This window comes from Peromyscus eremicus, chromosome 15 (assembly GCF_949786415.1).
Source record: "Peromyscus eremicus chromosome 15, PerEre_H2_v1, whole genome shotgun sequence".
Taxonomy (NCBI): domain Eukaryota; kingdom Metazoa; phylum Chordata; class Mammalia; order Rodentia; family Cricetidae; genus Peromyscus; species Peromyscus eremicus.
Window position 1 is genome coordinate 71,733,586 of NC_081431.1, and position 12,183 is coordinate 71,745,768.

The 12,183-nt window shown below is 38.6% G+C and overlaps 1 protein-coding gene across 4 annotated transcripts in view; it reads left to right on the forward strand.

Moving 5' to 3' along the window:
- Window positions 1-12,183, forward strand: part of Ptpn4 (protein tyrosine phosphatase non-receptor type 4) — a 184,403-nt gene that overhangs the window by 5,252 nt on the left and 166,968 nt on the right. The gene's annotated exons all lie outside the window — the stretch shown is intronic.

Sequence of the window (12,183 nt, forward strand, 5' to 3'; positions counted from 1 at the left end):
AGTTTAGCTGTTCTGGCTAAACTGGCTGGCCAGTGAGCTTGGTTCTCTGCCTACTGCTTGAGTTACTGGTGCATGTCACCATTTTCAGCTTTAGGTGTTAGGAATTCAAATTCAGCACCTTACCCACTGAGCCATCTTCCCAGACCCGCTTCTTATTTTTTGTAAGCTTTTATCTAATAACATTTAAAACAAGGGCTGTTTCTTTTGTATTGCTCCATGAGTTTAATCCCTGTTTAGCATTTTTTTAAAAAGAAAGTTTTATATAAAAAATTATTAACATTTATCCCAATCACCATTTTAATTGATATTTTTGTTTCTTTCTAGGCAACAGCACACACTCCCTCCCCCCCCCCCCCGTGTGTGTGTGTGTGTGTGTGTGTGTGTGTGTGTGTGTGTGTGTTAAAGTTTTGTGATCAAGATACAATTTTGAGTATAATATATTGGAAACATTGCATAGTGGAGGCCTTTTAATATATGAAAAGGATCATGGACTTTGGAACCAGACAAATGAGTTTAAAAATCTGATCTTATAAACTGTGGCAAATTATATGACCTTTAAGCCAGTTGATTTTTTTTTGTTTGTTTGTTAATTTGTTTTTGAGACAAGGCTTCATATTGTAACTCAGACCTGAAACTTTTTATGTAGCCCAGTCTAACCTTGAACAAATGCAATCTCTTTGTCTCTGGCTTCTGAGTGCTAGTGTGGCCTTGAATTGTAGTTGAGTACTAAGAATATATATATGAAGCATCTAAGACTATCCTTTAAGTACATAGCAGTTGGCATAGCAAATTTTTGTTTTATAGTTCCGTATTCATGATCATAATTCAAATGATAAACATTCAGATGACTTACTAAACTAAGTCATTTGCCTATTGTTAAACATTTTGTTTATGTCCTCAGTCTAAAACTAGAGGCCTGGGATAATGGTTCAGGGTTATCCCAAATACCTCTTTTATAAAAGTAGACTGTAGATGTTCTTATTTTGGGAAAATAGTTGTACCTTCTTTTAATTATTGAAATTTTGAAAAATTTGTCTTATTGGGGAACAATGGAGCAAGTTCCTTTACCTGTTAATCAAACATTTGAATTTCTGATATAATGGGAACAATATTATGTATAAAGGTAAATGCAGTTTAATACTTTTCTTTGAGTTCCAGTTCTAGGCTGATCATACCTAATCCACATACACAATTCAGAGTGACAATGTATTAAGATCTGGGGGAAATGAGAATTGGCATTTGGATATGGTCCTGAAGGATGAGTTGGAATTGATCAGGGTAGAACAGCATGTATAAAAGTCAGAAATGTGAAAGATTATGTAGTATGTTTAAAGAAACACAAGTTGTCTTACTGTATATGTCCATCTCTAAGTGGGCATAGTTTTTGTTCCTATGTGGGTTCTCTCTGGTAGGAGATGAGACCAGGTCAGATGACTCTTGTGCTTTAGAATGCAGCTTCCTGTTGAGCATATTAGAACCTTGAGGATGGTTTCTCTTGACTTTAAATCATCTCCTTGGATTATCCCAGTGTGATAAATGATTGTTTTATTTATTTAATGTCAAGTTGGGAAAAGTAGAGTTTTAGAAGTTCTAAATATTGGAACTTATATCCACTCTACTTTGGCATCCCTACCATGTCATAAAAAATAAAATAAATATGAAGTCCTAAAGTGAGCATAAATTAAAACTCAAGTCAATGTCTTCCTCATTTTTCTTTTTGAAGCAGGGTCTCACTGTTTAGCTCAGTCTGATCCCAAACTATAGTCCTCCTGCCTCAGCCTTATGGAGTGTTGAGATTATAGGTTTGAGCTGCTGTGCCTAGCTCAACTATCTCTTACTCTCCCTTCTCCATTCTCACTTCCCTTGGTACTTAACTTATTCATTGTTTTCTTGGTTAATGAATGTGTGAATGCGTATATGAAATATCCTTTCATTTTCTTGCCTTGTAAATTGACATTAGCAGTAGGTTACAGATAATTTGGATAAGTAAATAAAATTAAGTATAAATTTTAAAAGTATGGGTTCCTGATTGTAGAGTTAATGGTGCAGAGTTTTATAAGGATATCAGGGAGACAAGAATTCTGTTCCAGTGGTGCAGGTGAGGTATTATGATAAGAAGTAGAGATGGGGATGTAAAGAATGGGACTACATTTAGACCTGGGGGAAGGAGGAAAAAATACAAAGTTTGTGCTGAGATTTATCCTTTGGCAGTTCTCCTTTGGGGAGGGAGGGCCAAATACTTCTGAGTATATTTTAGTGAACCAGTTTTTTTGCTGGCACCATGATTGTCATGAGTTTACACTGAACTTTTGAAAATTGACACTTTGAAGCAATTTCGTACCTAATGAAAATTCTTAGACTATATATAAAGAACTCCTGAAACCCCTTCAACCACATTTCAGTGTTGAACTAGCTATATACTATATGTGTATTCAAGATTAGCCTGGGACATCTTGTTATTTTTGACTTAATAAAGTGGACTTGGTGATCTCCTTTCAGTGGTCCAGAGATTCTTCTGACATTGGAATTGATACTTTTTCTCTTTTACTGTATCTATTTTGTTGTTTTTTGGAGACAGGGTTTCATGAAGCTCAGGCTGATGTGAGCTCTCTGTGTAGCCAAGGACAACCTTAAAATTTTGATCCTCGTGTCTGCACCTTCCAAATGTTGGGATTACAGCAATGTTCCACCATGCCCAATTTATGTGATACTGAGGGTGGGACGCATGACTTTGTGCATGCTAGGTAAACATTCTACTGACCTAGTCATGTCCTCACCTCAGCCCCTCTTAAACTGTACTTAATTGGATTCTCAAGGTTTGGTGAAACTACCTAATCTCTTGGCTGGTGCATTCTCATCGATAGTTCCACATTTCTAATGAATGCACCATTTGTAATCTGATTAGACTTTCCGAACCACTTGAGAGCAAGTTGTAGACAAAATGCCTAAATATTCTAGTCTCTGTTTACCAAAATATGGACAGTCTCCTGCAAAATGCCTCATCAGGAAACGAGCACTCATAGAACACTAACTTCAGGTCCATAGATGCCAGTCATGTTTTCCCAGTGATCCGAATAGTATTTCTTTTTCCTTTCTAGTCCAGGAGCCAGTTTAGGATCATATATTGCATTTAATTGTCATGTCTCTTCACTCTTCTTTTGTTTAAACTTTTTTTGGCCTTAATTTTGTGTGTTTTACTATGTGCTAAGACAATTGTATAAAGGTCAGAAGACAACTTTTGGAAGTTGATTCTCTCCTTCCGCCATGTGGGTGGATTGTTAGGCTTGGTGGCAGGCATTTTTACCTTCTAAGTGATCTTGCTAGTCCCTCTTTACCCTTCTTGAATTTAGAACAACTTTTCAGTAACCTTTCCTGTCTTTAATGACCTTGGCAGTTTCAAATAGTACAGTCCTTTTATTCTGTAACATGTCCTTTTAGTAAAATGCTCCCAGTGGCTGCTCACATGCACACTGAGGACATTGTTGGCAGAACTGCCGACCACAGAAAGATGTGCTATTCTTAGTGCACTACCCAGAGACAGTCTTGGCCCACCACTGTTGATGTTTGACCTTGAACACTGTAAGCTCATGCTTGCTGAGTGTCTCTACTCTGTAACTCATGTGAAGTCATCATTTTCACCTTTTAGGTTTGCTTTTGTTTTTTCCTGTTCTCATACTGGACACCAAACCCAAAGCTTTGTGCTTCCTAGGCAGGTGCTGTATCACTGAGCTAAATCTCTAACTCCTCTTTTGTGGTGGTGAGGATCAAACCTATGGCTTTTGCACACACTAAGGCCCACTGTTCTTAGGTGGAGAGACACCCAAGACTGTACCAATACCTCTCATCAGAGCTTAAACATTATCACTTAGATTTACCCCCTGTCAGAGTAGGCATTCTTTCACTCGATACAGATATATTCTCATGGTTTTGTTCCCGTTTGGTGGTTTTTGGTTTTTTTGTTTTTGGTTTTTCGAGACAGGGTTTCTCTGTGTAGCTTTGCACCTTTCCTGGAACTCACTCTGTAGCCCAGGATGGCCTTGAACTCACAGAAATCCGACTGGCTCTGCCTCCCAAGTGCTGGGATTAAAGGCGTGTGCCACCATCGCCCAGCTCCATCGCCCGGCTCCCGTTTGGTGGTTTTTATTAGGTCCTGTGATTTGAAATTTTATTTCACTGCTCAATTTTATTTCACTGTTCCAGATTTTGTAGTGGAACCCTTTGAAGTTGACTTGTCTTCTGGGCATGTCCCCATCATTGGTGTACTTTCCAGTGTATTCTAAATCATCTTATATTTTTCTGTTCCAGCTGTGGGATCATTCCTTCCTCCAAGGTATCCTGATTTCTCTCAGTAGAGGAGGTGTTTGTTTAAACTGGTAAACCAGTAGTCTAGAACTCCAGAATTCTCTCCAGCCTTTTCTCTTTCTGTGTTTATGTTAGATTTTGTTTTAATTCTGTTAGTATGGAGGTTTAGACCCAGGAACTCAGGCATGCTAGGCAAGAACCAATGACCTATGTCTCCTTCTGTATTTATGACTCTTTTTTCTCCATCAGCAAGAAATTGGTTCTTACCGATCTTTAGTGTAACTACTTACTTGCTCAGTCATCTTGTGTGTGCTACTCTCCCAACCCCAGACTGGTGTCTTCCCTGCTAATGTCTCCTTCCCTGCTACCTCTGAGGCCCATAGTTCCTCAGGACATGCTGTCAGAGTAGAAACTTCCCATTTATTTGTTTTTCTTTAATTATAACAAAAATTTGTAGAGAAGTTTGGAGGAAAACAAAGGTAAAATTCTGGAAGGTGTGTGTCAGTCTGATGAGACAGCTTAGTAAATTGTTTACTGTGGATATGTGAGGATCTAAGTTCAATTCCCAGCACCATGTAAAAAGTCAGGTGTAGTGGCACAAGTTTGTGATCTTAGCAGAGGTGGATTCTTGGGGCTTTCTGTCCAGCCAGCCTAGACTAATTGGCAAGTTTCAAATATCAGTGAGAAACCCTGCCCTAAAATACAAAGGGTGGACAGCTCCCAAAAATAACACCAAAAGTTGACCCATGGCCTCTACATTCATGTGCAAACATCTGCATGACCTCTTGTGTATCATCATACATCCTTCCTAACAGACACAAAAAGCAAATATACAAATAAATACATTTTAAAGTCACGTGCCTTTTGGTCTGTAAGTGTAAAAACAAGACAAAATTTTCAGATTCAGATTTGTTGCTACTAAAGTATCATACTCCTATACTGCAGTACCCTGACTACCCATGCAAGTCTGATTTGGAAGCCAATGGATTTAAAGTTGCATAGGTTTTATAGTTCATTGTTGAAATGTTGTTTTGTCAGTTTATGAACGTGACCATTGTGGTCCTAACCATCATCATTGAAAGATTAAGTGTTCTTAGATGGGAAGAGGACTGAATGAATGTAAAAGGTAGAGAATTTTGGGAAAGTGTCAAATGCTAAGTCAAAGATTAAGCCAGAAGTGCTGTGATTTGGACTATTGAGAAGTTATTAGTGACCTTAGCTAGTTGGTTTTCAAGTAGATTCTGGCAAGCCAGCTGATTGAGATGTGGATTAAACATTAAGTTCTTTGGGTTTCATCTCAGGCTCTATAGATTTTTCAGAATAGGTGGGAATGTGGAGGTGGTAGTATAGCAGAGGAAATCTTTTGAGATGGTGCTAAATTGATTCTGATTTACACTTATTAGAGGCCTGTTGCTGTAGCTGGAGAGTTTTCTCTCTGTGTCCCACCAAGTCCCGGAAGTCCCGCAGCCCACTTATAAAATAAACACACAAATGCTTATATTATTTAAACTGTTTGGCCTAATGGCTCAGGCTTCTTGTTATCTAGTTCTTATATCTTAAATTAACCCATTTCTATTAATGTATAAGTTGCCACATGGTTTATGGCTTACCGGTACCTTATATCTCGCTTGTCATGGCGGCGGCTGGCAGTGTCTCTCTGCCTCAGCCTTCCACTTCCCAGAATTCTCTTTTCTGCTTGTTCTGCCTATACTTCCTGCCTGGCTACTGGCCAATCAGCATTTTATTTATACAGAGCGATATCCACAGCACTTCCCCTTTTCTTTTTTTTTTTCAAAAAAGGTTTTAACTTTCACATAGTAAAATTACAGATAACAAAACAATTATCAAGCAAGAATTATAGTTACAATATTAAAGAAGATATCCTGTCTATTTTATATTTGTGAGTCTAAGGTTTTACATCTAATTTATCTTTTATCATAACTGAGGAAATTATAACTATCTAGTCTTCAACTACATCAAAGACATCAGAAGGATATAATTCTACCTGAGAAATGGGAGAAGGATGCAAGCAACTTTCGGGAGTGTTACATGGTAGACGGAGTCAGCTGGCAGCCTGGACAGTCATTCAAAGTTCTCTTGTAGAGTTGGGGCGTCTGTCTTCAGCCCACAGGGCTAGAGTCTCTCAGTCATTTTTCTCTGTGTTCTGTAGGATGTCTGGCAGTTTTCTCTGTGAAGCAGGAACCTAAAGGACCATTTTGCCAAGCAAAGTTCAGTGGTCACCTTTCCATGGGTCCTGCATGTCCAGTCATTCAAGCAGTCCAGGCAAGAACAGTTTCTTGTCCAAATGGCTATTGTTGTCAAGGTGAAGATAAACTCCATATATAGTGTCTTTGATGCCCATCCTCCTCTCTGAAGTAAATCGGTGCTGCCAGGAGCAGACATGTCTTACTGTCCAGAAAGTCTAAATTTTTTAAATATTTTAAATGCCATATTCTGTAGGTCTTTGAAGTATTTGAAGAGTACCTATCTATCTGAAATATATCTATGTATACCTAGAAGACTTAACTAACATGGCTATGAGTATGATTATCATAGATGACTAATTATTAATCTATTTTTTAATTATCCACTACAATTTTAAATGAGCTGTACAAACATAACTCCTTAAACAAGAGTAGAAGTATACACACAGTATAACAAAATCAACTTTAAGTTTGTATCAATAAACTAAAATCTATACCAATGTAAAACATTTAAACAAGTTCTTTAAAAGTAGATTTATTAATCTACCCTCTCATCCTATCATATCTGTATCATATCCCCTTTGTGATATCCACAGCATGTTGATTTAGCAGAAGAGTTATAGAATAGGGCTTTATTAAGAAACACAGTTGAGGAAACTAGACATCATAAATACAAACCAGACAGTCCTTCAAGAAATTTGAGAAGAAGGACTGTCTGGACCAGAAGATTAAGAGACAGCATCAAGAAAAGCATCAGTTTTTAAGATTGCATGTATATAAACATTGTTGGGATTAAGGGAAAGAAAGGTTATTTGGAAGGCAGGTAAGCAGAACCTTACAGCAGTATCTACTATCAGAAACTGCTCTTGAGTTAAGTTTGTAGATATCTGATCTTACGGGAATTTTGATCTCACTGTGACATTCAACTGTTAAATAAAGTTTTCCTTGAGTCGGGGTGGAGCTAGTGACTAACTGACCTTGCTTTTTGTCTGGACACCCAGTAAAGAGATGGTTCTCTTCACTGTTCCAAAACCAAAAAGGAAGCGCCAAACTCAAGTCCCTGTCCTTTCCTTCCTGTGTGTCTTCTCTATCCAAATTGCTGGCTTCTCTATGGCCAGTTAGGGTGGGCTAGTCTCTAGCTCCGTCCTCCATTCAAGGTAAACTGTTTAACAGTCTAGGATTATCACAGTTCAATCAAGTTTCCTGCAACAATGTGGGACGGCTCCCTGCTCCCATTTCAGATGATTGTCATCTTAGTGAGTCTTTAGGATAATACAAGCATCATTTGTTAACTTTCTTTTTCTTTTTCTTTTTTTTGGTTTTTGAGACAGGGCTGTCCTGGAACTTGCTCTGTAGATCAAGGTGGCCTCAAGCTCAGAGTGCCTGCCTCTGTCTCCTGAGCTCTGAAATTGAAGGTGTGTGCCACCATGCCTGGCACTTTTCATTCCTATTCATTCTTAAGAAGCTTATATTGTCTTTCTTTAGATAAATTAGAAATCTGTTGTACAGTTATAAGTGATATAGATCCGCTACTGTTAGTTATATGCAAATAATATAGTCAAAATATGTAGGTAAGTTACAGTTTCTAACTAACAGCTATACATCATCAGAGCCCTCTCAATTTATTTTATTCAATGTTTTCAGACAGATGTTTTATTTCTCAGGCTAGCTTGGAATTTATTATATAGTCTAACCCATGACTTGCCTAAATTCTGGGATTATAGGCACAAGTCACCATGCCTGGCTCCATTATTTTTAGACTCTCACTTCCTTTATTGAACCAGTAATGTGGCTACTTGATTCAGATTTCAAAATAATATAAGAAGGTCTATGTAGAGAAGTTTGAACACTACTGCTTCTACCTTCCTTACTCCTCATAGGTAGCCTCCTTTCCTTTTTGGACAGCATTTCTGCAAATAAAAACAGATAGAGCCAGGCGGTGGTGGCGAACACCTTTAATCCCAGCACTTGGGAGGCAGAGGCAGGCGGATCTCTGTGAGTTCGAGGCCAGCCTGGTCTCCAAAGCAAGTTCCAGGAAAGGCGCAAAGCTACACAGAGAAACCCTGTCTCGAAAAACCAAAAAAAGAAAAAAAGAAAAAGATAGATTGTAGTTCACTTGTTTGTGCGTGTAGAAACTAGCTTACTGTACAAATGTTTTGTATTATATTTTTTCTATACAAAATATACCTTGAAGATTATGATTTTAATATGTAGAGACTTCCTCTCTGTCCTTTCCAACCGAGTTGCATGCTTTATTGGCTAAATATAAAATGAAGGTAACTCATTCTGATTTCATAAGCTCTTAAGGTTTTTGGTTCTTTAACACCCCCCCTCTTCCGTATGAACTAGTGTTCCCACTGGTATTTTGTACTAACTGACTTTCTACACCTCAAATCCTCTAATGTTCACTTAAACTAGCCTCTCAGATTTTGTGACCAAGCTTAAGGCTTCTTCCTCATTTCCATAGCCACAGTGGAAATTGGGTGTGTATGTAGAGGTCAGAGGACAACTTGGTGTTGAGTTGATTCTCTCCTTCCACAATGTGGATCCTGGGGATTGAACTCAGGTTGCCAAGCTTGGTGGTAAGTGCCTGTATCTGCTCAGCTATCTCATCAGCCCAGCTTGTGGTTGTTTCGTTTGTTTATAATATATGTAACACATTTCTTTTTATACTTATTTGAGTTTTCATCAGCATATTCTGTCAAAGTTATGTAGTTATGAATTAAGCATAGTGTGGTGGCAGACGTAGATAGGTGAGACAAGTCTGATCACCTATTTTGTATTACCTATGAATTGTAAGAAAGAAAGCTTTAAAAAGTTTTTAATCTCCCTCCCTCCCTCCCTTCCTCCCTCCCTCCCTCCCTCCCTCCCTCCCTCCCTCCCTCCCTCCCTCCCTCCCTCTCTCTCTCTCTCTCTGTCTCTCTCTCTCGGTTTTTTGAGACAGGGTTTCTCTGTGTAACCCAGCTGTCCTGGAACTAGCTCTGTAGTAGACTAGGCTGCTTCTGCCTCCTGAGTGCTAGGATTAAAAGCGTGCGCCATCACTGCCCAGCAAAATAACTTTAACTTTTGAATTTTCTTTGTTTTGTTGCAGTGCTGGGGATCGAAATCAGAGCTTTGTCTTTGCTAGGCAGGTGCTCTAGCACTGAGCTATGTCCCTAGCCTCTTTAATTCTTGAAAAAAAAAATCAAAAGAGGAATAATATTTGGTGACCTGTGAAAATTTTATGAAATTCAAACTTCAGTATCAGTAAAATTTTTTGGAACACAGCCACACTGATTTGTTTTTGTTATTTGTGGCTGATTTTATGCTATAATGCTAGAATTAAGTTGTTCCAATAAAGATCACTTACCTATAAAACCTCAATTTTTAAAAATCTAGCTCAGGCTGGAGAGATGGCTCAGCAGTTAAGAGCATTGGCTGCTCTTCCAGAGGACCTGAGTTCAATTTCTAGCACCCACATGATAGCTCACAACTGTTTGTAACTCCAGTTCCAGGGGATCTGATACCCTCACACAGAAATGCAGCAAAACACCAATGCATATTAAAAAAAGCATACAAACAAAAACATTAATCTGGCTCCATACAGGAAAAGTTTTTAAGATTTTATTTTATGTACATATGAGTGTTTTGCCTGTATGTATGTCTGTGCTACTATGTATATGCCTGATGCCTACAGAGGCCAGAAGTGGGCTTTGGATCCCTTGGAACTGGAGTTACAGAGAGTTGTGACCTGTCATGTGAGTGCTGGGAACCAGACATTGGTCCTCTGGAAGAGCAGCAAATGCTCTTAACCACTAAGCCATCTTTCCAGCCCCCTCCTTACAGGACTGTTTTATCAGTTCTGGTCAAGAACCTGCTTAATGGTTACTAGGATTGTTTTATCCCCTTGTTGTGGTCGTATTTCCAATTATGTGGTTAGATTTATTTAGTTACTCAATTTTAGAGAGATTAGACTTTTAAATAATTAGGACTAGGAGGCTATGCAGAGATCTTGTAGTCTTGCAGTTAGTTCTTGTAGTCCTGTGTTGTGCAGTGGGAAAGCATTAACCAGAAGTGGCAACTTTAATTTAATTAAAAAACATTTGAGGCTGAGGGTAATTGTCTCAATGATGGAGCCCTTGAGTACACATGTAAGGTCTGGGGTTCAGTCCTCAGTACTCATTAAAGACAATTCTTAAGCCATATAAATCACATTTTTAAGTGTTTAGTCATATATGGCATGGTTACTATAAAGGACAATATAGATTACAGAACACAAAACATTCTATTCCTTTAACAGAAGAGGAAATCATAGTTCAGGAAAATGGAATGGCTGCCTCAAGGAAGCTGTGGGTATTAAAATTTAGGATATTATCTCAGTGGCTTTCTAAGCATTCCCAATGTTGCTGTTATTAAAAAGGCGTGACCTCTGCTTTGCTTTGAAAACCCTCTTCTTCAGCATAGTAACTTCAGAGTACTTAACAGACCTAATAATTGGTGTCATGGATGCCCTGTTTTTGCTGCCTTGCTCATTCATTTGCATATACTCATTTTTGCATCAAAAACATTTTTCTGTTGTACAGTGACTTAGGAAGACAATTTAGGAATTTTTTGTTGGTCTTTTTGTTGTTGCTTTTTGAGAGGTTAAGGGGATGGGGGAAAGCTAAGTTAGATAAAATAGCAAAACTCTGATACTGATTGTCAGCCTCCCTGGAAACCTCCCGCTCCCAACACATAGGAGCAGTGAGTTCTTGGATCTTAGTTTAACTTTTTTTTTGTTTTTGAGACAGGGTCTCGCTGTGAAGCCCTGGCTGACCTGGAACTCTCTATGCTGGCCTTGAACTCAAAGATCTACCTACTTCTGCCTTCCAAGTGCTAAGATTAAAGTTGTGTGCTAACATCTTAATATGTGACTTCATTCTGTTTTCAGTTTTCTAGTAATGTTGAGGTAGATTATACAGTAGATCAAACCAAAGTTTTGGAAACCAGTGATGTCTCTTTTTCAATTAATTTAGACTCTTCCATGGGTGACAGAAAAACACAGTAAGAATTATTTTAGCTTGAAGAAGTAGAAGCCATTAAAATATGGTAGAAAGGGTGTCTTTGTGATTAAGTAGATCTGTTTTCAAGTGCTTCTCCTAATTTTCTCCTAATTTTGCTTGTATAATCTTGGGCCAGTCACCTAATCCTTTTAGCCATGCTTTTGGCATTTCAACACAGTATTCTCATTTGCAAAGTATGTGCTTGAGAACTGTGCACAAGTTAACACACACACACACACACACACACACACACACACACACAGAGACAGAGAGAGAGAGAGAAAAAACAACAGCAATAGCAACAACAAAAAAGAAAACCCTCAGTGTTTTAAGTTAGTTCACTGTTTTGTTTTGTTTTTCACATCTGTGTGCACAAATACCTTTTAAAAGAGCTCTTAGGAGAGCTGTGGTCTGGAGCAAACCACTGCGGCCAAAGGGATGTTCTTTCTACTGAGACTTGCTGCCAACCTAGTGAACACTATCAAAAACAACACTTTAGGCCACTGTGGAGTCCATAGTGGGGTACAGTCCTGGTAGCATGGTGTACATGGGGACCCCCAAGTAACCCTCAGGCCACATGAACCTACAGATCCATATGGCATCTGGATGACATCTGTACCATCATCCATAGCTCTCCTTGGTCAGGTGTTCCTGTG